At 33.3% G+C, this 7,740-nt stretch overlaps 1 protein-coding gene across 4 annotated transcripts in view; it reads left to right on the top strand.

Moving 5' to 3' along the window:
* LOC144963024 (uncharacterized) overlaps positions 1-7,740 on the top strand; it is a 137,674-nt gene that overhangs the window by 31,452 nt on the left and 98,482 nt on the right. The gene's annotated exons all lie outside the window — the stretch shown is intronic.

Raw genomic sequence — 7,740 nt, 5'->3', positions numbered from 1 at the left:
TTTGTTTGGATTTTTTGTTGTTTGTTTGTTTGTTTTTGTTTTGTTTATTTTTTTTAGGGGGGGGGGGGTGGGGTTGTTTGAATGTGCTATTTTGTTTTATTTAAAATGCACGATTATTTGACATAAAGGTATAGACCTCTAATAACCCAAATTTTTATGGTCTCATTGTTATAATGGAAATACTCTCAAACCAACACAAAACATTATCCATTACAACAATGTTAAAACGAGCCCATAAGTGTGCCCCGTTATCAGACCTGTAAATAGCTTCTCGTCGGTATAGACTCATCTTACATTTGTTTTCATGGTTAGAAATCGTCAAAAGTTTCAAAAATTCCGATTTTCGCCATGATTTATGACTGCTTTATTTGAAATAGTCACTGATTCCTAAACATATTTACATCCTAGGGCTATATGATTTGTTATATATCTATGTGTAAGCGATCCAATTATTTGTGTTTTAATTGCCATAGCATTGTTGAAACCTACCAAGTTCATTATGCTTTTGTATGTACACAATCTCTAACGTTGACGTTGGATTTTTAAAGTTAGTGGGTCGTTGTGGTTTGTAGAGGCATTCCATTCCTGTCGTGCTTGGAAACGTTTTATTCTCCTGTTCAAAACCCCAGGCGATACTCTTAGTACATTATCCAAGCTGAGAGAAATGATCTTTGTTTACGTTTCGGCCATGCCTTGTTTCATCATGCATGCAAAGAATGATAATATTGTTTCAATCAGGAGGTGACCTCTTCTGAGAAGGTCTTCGGAGATTCAAAAGGTTATATGTGTTGAGGACAATGCAATGCATAGCAAAGAAAATGTGACTACAATTAAGGGTTGACCTCACGGTATTTTTACAAAGTCCGTATTGTGCAGATTTTGCTTGACTTAATTCGCTTTGATGATTAATTAGAAATAATATCCCTTTTGAAATTGACCTTTTGCAAAACAATGGTGGATTCAAAATATAGCCATGTATATGGCTATTATTAGACATATGCACGTCATAAATTGATACCATGATATCACCAGATAACTAAACAGGTGAGATGGTAATTTTATCGACAGGTTGCATTTCTGATGTAAAAAAATACTGGTTTAAGCCCCTTCTCCGTGACGAAAATGCAATACCATATTATACGTCTGGCTATCACTCTCGCCTAGATGGCTCAATTTATTAGGGAATAAATCAAATTACGCTAATGTTTATGGCACTCAATATCATATTCCAAGCACAACAAACAGACTTATTAACAGATTGAACATCAAATTGATTGTACCTGAAAACAGCTCAATGCCTGTATTTTAATGAACAGATAACAAAGGAAGTTATTTGGACATCGGCATGAACGGGAACAAACGATACATGAAAGGTTTAACAATATTTGATTATTTTCGTACATTACATCGAATGAATACGGGTTAATATATACTATGAACTTTTGAAAAGGAACGAGGCGGAGGCCAATAATATTTTATTAACTCTCTCCTTACCAGCCATTTTCAGGATTTTCCCCAAAATTTCACACCAAACTAACACAAAAATAGATTTTTTACCACTCAAATGAAATAGCCGTAAATTCTTGCGATACATAATTTCTTTAACAAAACATGCTCTACAACACATTGGTGATTTTCTTTAAATTTTATGATGTACAAAAGAAATTTGAATAAGAAAAATGTTGGTTGTATCGTAAAGAATGTGACAATTTTCCTATAGTTAGTAAGGAGAGGGTTAAAAGCACAGTGAAAAATAAAGATGAAATTATAATCTTTTACATTTGACATATAAATTCTAAAATTCTAAAGAATTTCGTTCTATTACTTATAATTTTATATTCAGCCATGCTTAGGATCGCATTTCCTTTGTAAATTTAATTAAAGGCTTCCAACACCGAGCCATAAAGAAAACTGTTTGTATTTCATGTGGGGACGCAAGGTGTGACATCTAGTACCACATAAAAATCAATTCTTCTTGCATGGCAAAAGCACACTTGTTAATCCACGATCTAACACTCTTTGATATGTCAATGCGGATTCCTGAAAGCCATATCTGTTATTTTATGATTTAGTACATGTTTTCGATTAAAGTGGTAGTGAGCTATTTTTATTCACATTTTTATTTGTTCTGGTTTGCATTTCCTGCATTTTTAGAGTCAATTTAACATCCGACAAGGAGACAAATTATGGAGCAGGCACTGGTGTAAGATGAAGTCTAAAAAAGTAGGTACAAACAGTGCCAAAGCAAAGGGAAGAATACAAACAACGATAAAACCTTTTAAAAACCCCAGTCTTCCTCGACTGGGGATCAAACCTCAGACTTCCATCGATTACCGGTCGGACGTGCTACCATTCCACTACAAAGGTTACCTAATAGTTAGGACAATTCAATGCCTATATTAATTAATATACAGGCAACTCGTCTCGTTCAGCGTGTTAATAATAAATAACATTTCCTTTATTCGTCCTATATGCCGTACTCTGAAAAAAACACATATTTAAACATTTGCCCAGAAAACTCGTCCTTCAAATATCGATCGATTTAAATGACTCTCATCTTGACAAACACTATTAAACCCAGGACTTCGGCTAAATTTTAAATATGTGTTTTTCCAGAGTACGGCAGCTCTGATATTCTTCTCTCACGTGGGTCTGTCACGTGGGTCTGTATCAAGGGAAAGAACGAAATCATCCAGGCATCAGCATCATTATGCAGTCTCGAAGAGTAAAAGGAATTTATCTAATAGTTTGTAATTTCATTTGTGTGAATATCACTTTGACAATCCGTGACTTAATACATAAAAATCAGATAAGGTAAACCTGTATTTTCCAGAATAATATGTATAATATCACGTTTTCTGCTTGATAGTTAATTATTTGTTTTATATTTTAGTGTTCAATTGCCGAATGTCACTTTCTGTATGTTCTATTTTGTAAAACATAGAATTTAGTATGTGCGACTAGTGTATGGGGTCTTTGCAAGGCGTGAGTGTGTCCAGTGATATTGTAAAGTGCTTTAATCGCTATAAAAAATAGTACTTGATTTTTATTTCATTTATTATCAGCTAACGGTAATGAACATTATACATTATTATATATCACAGCCCCTTTTTGTTTGTATATATTTCTTCTAGGTTCTCTTCATTCCTTTTTATTTCTCCATACTATTTCCTAACGTTTACACAACAAATCCCTGAGCAATGGCGGAGTGTTTGTTGACTAGGTGATAAAGTCATAAAGTAATTCATTCTCTAGTTTGCCCTGGGATTGCGGGGATATTGTTCGTGTTACCGCTCTAAAAGCAATTCTGTACCCTGTAATGATTTATTCGATCATAATGCGGGTTTGTCGTTTGAATGAAAACATAATTTGGTATCGAGGGATCGCTGCGCTAGGTCAATAAGAAATGCTTTTGATCTTTTCTATTTTTATACTTCCTATACTTACTTGTTCCTCTTACTTTTGACAGTATATATATATATATATATAGCGAGAGAGAGAGAGATAGATAGATAGAGAGAGAGAGAGAGAGAGAGAGAGAGAGAAAGAGAGAGAGAGGATAGCAAGAGCAACACCTTACATTTCAGAGGTGTTAAGTTCAAACACTGACTTTCAATTATTTGTCCCGAACCATCTCATGTAATTAAGAGAAACATTTGCTTTTGTGTAATCACTTTCAACAGACCCTCAACAAATGTTAATTAATTGCCATTTTCATTGACAAAAAAATATCCTAAGAGTTCAAACGTCCTCCAAAAGTTAACTAGTCACTTTCCAATAATATGGTGACATATTTAAGTTTGCTTTTGCTGATGAAATTTTCATTTTGTTTTCATTTTGCTTTCGTTAGATCATACATTATAAATTTCAACAAAATTGATTTTGGTAGCAACAACATTGATGATTCGATTTAAGAATACAAATACTTATACAACACCTTGACATGAGGCAAAATTCGTAAAAATGTATAATTACATAAATTGATAAAGGAAATTAAGATGCATACGCTCTCGGGAGCTTTCACGTGCATATTATGTTGCCAACCTGAGTTGGCTATCCGAAAAATAGGAAAATTATAGAAAATGAGAAGCATTTTTTGAATCTTCATCTTTTTGCTAGTTCCGCCGCAACATTCTCGCACCACTTCACATTTATTTTCATTTTTCTCCTTTATTTTCATTACTAGCATGTCAGATTGGCAAATTGATAACACTTTGCTTTAATTATCTTGATATTTATATTTGACAGCCCGTCTCAAATCGGTAACATAACATAACATGTGGTATAGGACAAAATAGGATAAGATCCTTTGAATGCCCTTAATATTAATTAGTAATGCCATAAATCTATTGAGAAATATTACAATAACGATACACGTGGTAAAGATAGTATTTCAACTTAAATGTACTCATGTGGTGTACAAACATATATCTTTAACCGTGACATGCAAAGCGCACACACAACCACACACACACACACACACACACACACATACACACGCGTATAGAAGATAACCATAATAATATAATAATGCATAATATATACATACAAGATTGAAAGCCATGTCAACAGCAGAGCAAACAAGTATTATTCGTCATATATAAATCTCCCATCATATAATTTCCTGCCTACTAACACCTTGAAATAATCCATAGATTTTGCATTCGTTGTTTCAAATTTCAAACTGTTCCATTTCTGAACAATACGAATACCGAACCAGTTTTGTCTTATGTTTGTTTTGCATCTAGAGACAAAAATCTTAAACTTGTCCCCTCTAGTAAAAGTAATATTAGAATATGAAAAAAAATCAGAAAAGTCTATCCTATCCAGACCATGTACAAATCTATAAACCTGAATTAAATCCCCACGAATTCTTCTATATTTCAAACTGGGTAAGTCAAGAAATTCTAACCTTTCCTTATAAGATAAATACTGTATTGTATAAATTTTTTTGGTAGCTCTCCTCTGTACACTTTCAATACTAATAGATTGTCTTTTATATAATGGGCTCCAGATGCAATTTCCGTATTCTAGAATTGGTCGAACGAGCGATTTATACAAATATAAAAATGTGGTTTTATCAAGACTTATAAAGGTTCTATATATTATTCCCATCATTTTGTTTGCACGGCTTACACAATTATCAATATGTAAATCAAAATTCAAATGTGAATCAAAAGTAACTCCCACATCCTTTTCATAAGGCACAACGGAAAGAAGATTTGACATAGAAGTATCGGTAAAATAATTATGATATGGATTATTTTTCCTATATGTAATACTTTACATTTCGAAACATTAAAATCCAAATGCCATGTTGTAGACCATTTGAAAAGTGAAAATATATCATTTTGTAGAATGTTATGATGTTCAGTTGTACTATAGATCTTTGTATCGTCTGCAAACAGTTTGCAGGCTGAATTTATGCCACATGGTAAATCATTTATATATAAAAGAAATAAAAGTGGTCCCAATACGCTTCCTTGGGGTACACCGCTAATTACATTCTTAAAATCCGACCCCACACCATTGACAATGACCCTTTGTATTCGATTATTAAGAAAGTCTTTAATCCAGTTAAAGATATTCCCTTTAAATCCATATGTTTTTAGTTTAATGAATAATCTCTCATGAGGTACAGAATCAAAAGCCTTGCGGAAATCAAGATAAACAACATCAATGCATTGATCACGATCAATTAACTTGGTAAAATCCTCCATCACCTGTAAAAGTTGAGTAATGCATGATCTCTTTGATCTAAAACCATGCTGGTTATCGTTTAGCATCGTGTGACTTTCAAGAAAGTCCATTATTCGGTCTTTCAAGATAGACTCCATAACCTTACAGAGTATGCATGTTAAGCTGATGGGCCTATAGTTTGCAGCATCTAGTTTGCTTCCCTTTTTATGAATGGCAGTAACATTGGCTTGTTTCCATTCAATGGGTAAGGTACCAGATTCAAGAGACTTATTATATATTGTTGATAGCGGCTGTGATATTTCAAAGGCCACTTCTTTCAGTAAACGGGGATGAAGGGAATCGGGTCCCATGCTTTTAGTCACGTCTAAATTCAACAATTTTGCAAGTATGTCTTCTTGTGTAATATAAAAATCGGGGACGTTTAATTGATTTGTAACATTGAACGTTGGTATATTTGTAGTGTCTTCTTGAACAAACACAGATGAAAAATAATTATTTAAAACATTAGCTATATCTATATCCGAAGTAACCTTGGTACCATCATCTTTCAGTAAAACACTAACACCTGGTTTTCTTTTCAACTTTCTGTTTACGTATCTCCAAAAGCCTTTCGGACTACTCTTACATTCGTGTGCCAATGTACATTCATACGTTTTCACAGCATTTTGAATCGTGTGTTTGGTATTATTTCTAACCTTGACATAATTATGAAAATTATCTGTTGTAGGATACTTTTTGAATTTCTTATACAATTTATGTTTCTTATTAATTGTACGTTTAACGTTTTTTGTCAACCACAATGGTTTATTAGAACTAAATTTTTTGTTACATCTTAATGGAATGTGTTTAGATTCTATACATTTTAGTTTGTTTTTAAAAAACAACCACGCTTCATTCACACCGTAGCCTTCAAGAGTATCCCAATTCACGGCATTTAGGTCTTCTCTACAAGAGTTGTAATTACCTTTGAAATAATCAAAATAAACATGTGAAGGATGTTTGGCGGATGAAAGATTTAACGATATAAGAAGTGAGTCATGATCACTTTTACCCACCGAAGGCAAATGGTCAATGTTATTAATCCAATAATCATCGTTACATATTACCAAGTCGAGTATATTACTAGTTTGGTTCAGTCGGTGTCTCGTAGCCTGTGTCACCAGCTGAATAAAGAAAGCATCCCTAATTGCCTCGACAAATAGATAGTCGGGAAAAGTTAGACATGGTTCTGTCCATTTAATGTTAGGAAAATTATAATCTCCGACAATGATCACGCAATCAAATTTCATTCTACCTACTGACTGTAAGGTAACATGTCGATGTGTTTAACATAAATTCTAGAAATAACATTTCCTACTAAAAAACACCCACAAACGTCATTCAAGTTTTCTTGTTTATTTGTTGTTTTGTTTTTTGTTTTGTTGTTGTTGTTGTTTTTTATTTTGTGGATTTATTTTTGGTTGGTTTTTATTTTTACTTTGAATTCAATGTGGGACGATATATTATTGAAAGCAATTTTGATTACAATTATTTCTCTTTCAAGCATTTACTTAAACAACATATATTCAAATTTAAAAATAAAAACTAAGCCATTTTGAAACAGTTTGAAGACATCAATCAATATCAATCAATTGGACCCATTGAAAAGTGGTGGTGTCCATGGCTAAACCATTTCATGTTACTTATTAATCCCTTCTTTTAATCGCAACATTACGCCGCGTGAGGTCACAGCATCAGTGAATAGTGTCCGAAACATAAAAGCATCTATTCCTGTCACACACCATTGGCTATGGCCTGTGGTCAGGCATGCATGTTAGAAAAGCATTTACTTTATAGAGGATGTGGGGATTTGAGAGGGGAGGGGGGGGGGGAGGGTGATGTCACCAAACTTTACAAATACGTATATAATAAAATAATCGTATGCCGAGCAATCCATTTAAGACAAAGAATATGCTTATCTAATTTTGTTTATTTTTTAAAATATCCTGTGTCAAAATATCATCATGGAAATAATCTAGCAGAGTTTAGCTAAAAACGTAC

This window comes from Berghia stephanieae, chromosome 1 (genome assembly GCF_034508935.2).
Source record: "Berghia stephanieae isolate SIO BIC M18660-M18661 chromosome 1, UCSD_Bste_1.3, whole genome shotgun sequence".
Lineage (NCBI taxonomy): Eukaryota > Metazoa > Mollusca > Gastropoda > Nudibranchia > Aeolidiidae > Berghia > Berghia stephanieae.
The sequence above is the reverse complement of the archived record's forward strand: the minus strand, read 5'-3'. Positions and strand labels throughout refer to the sequence as shown.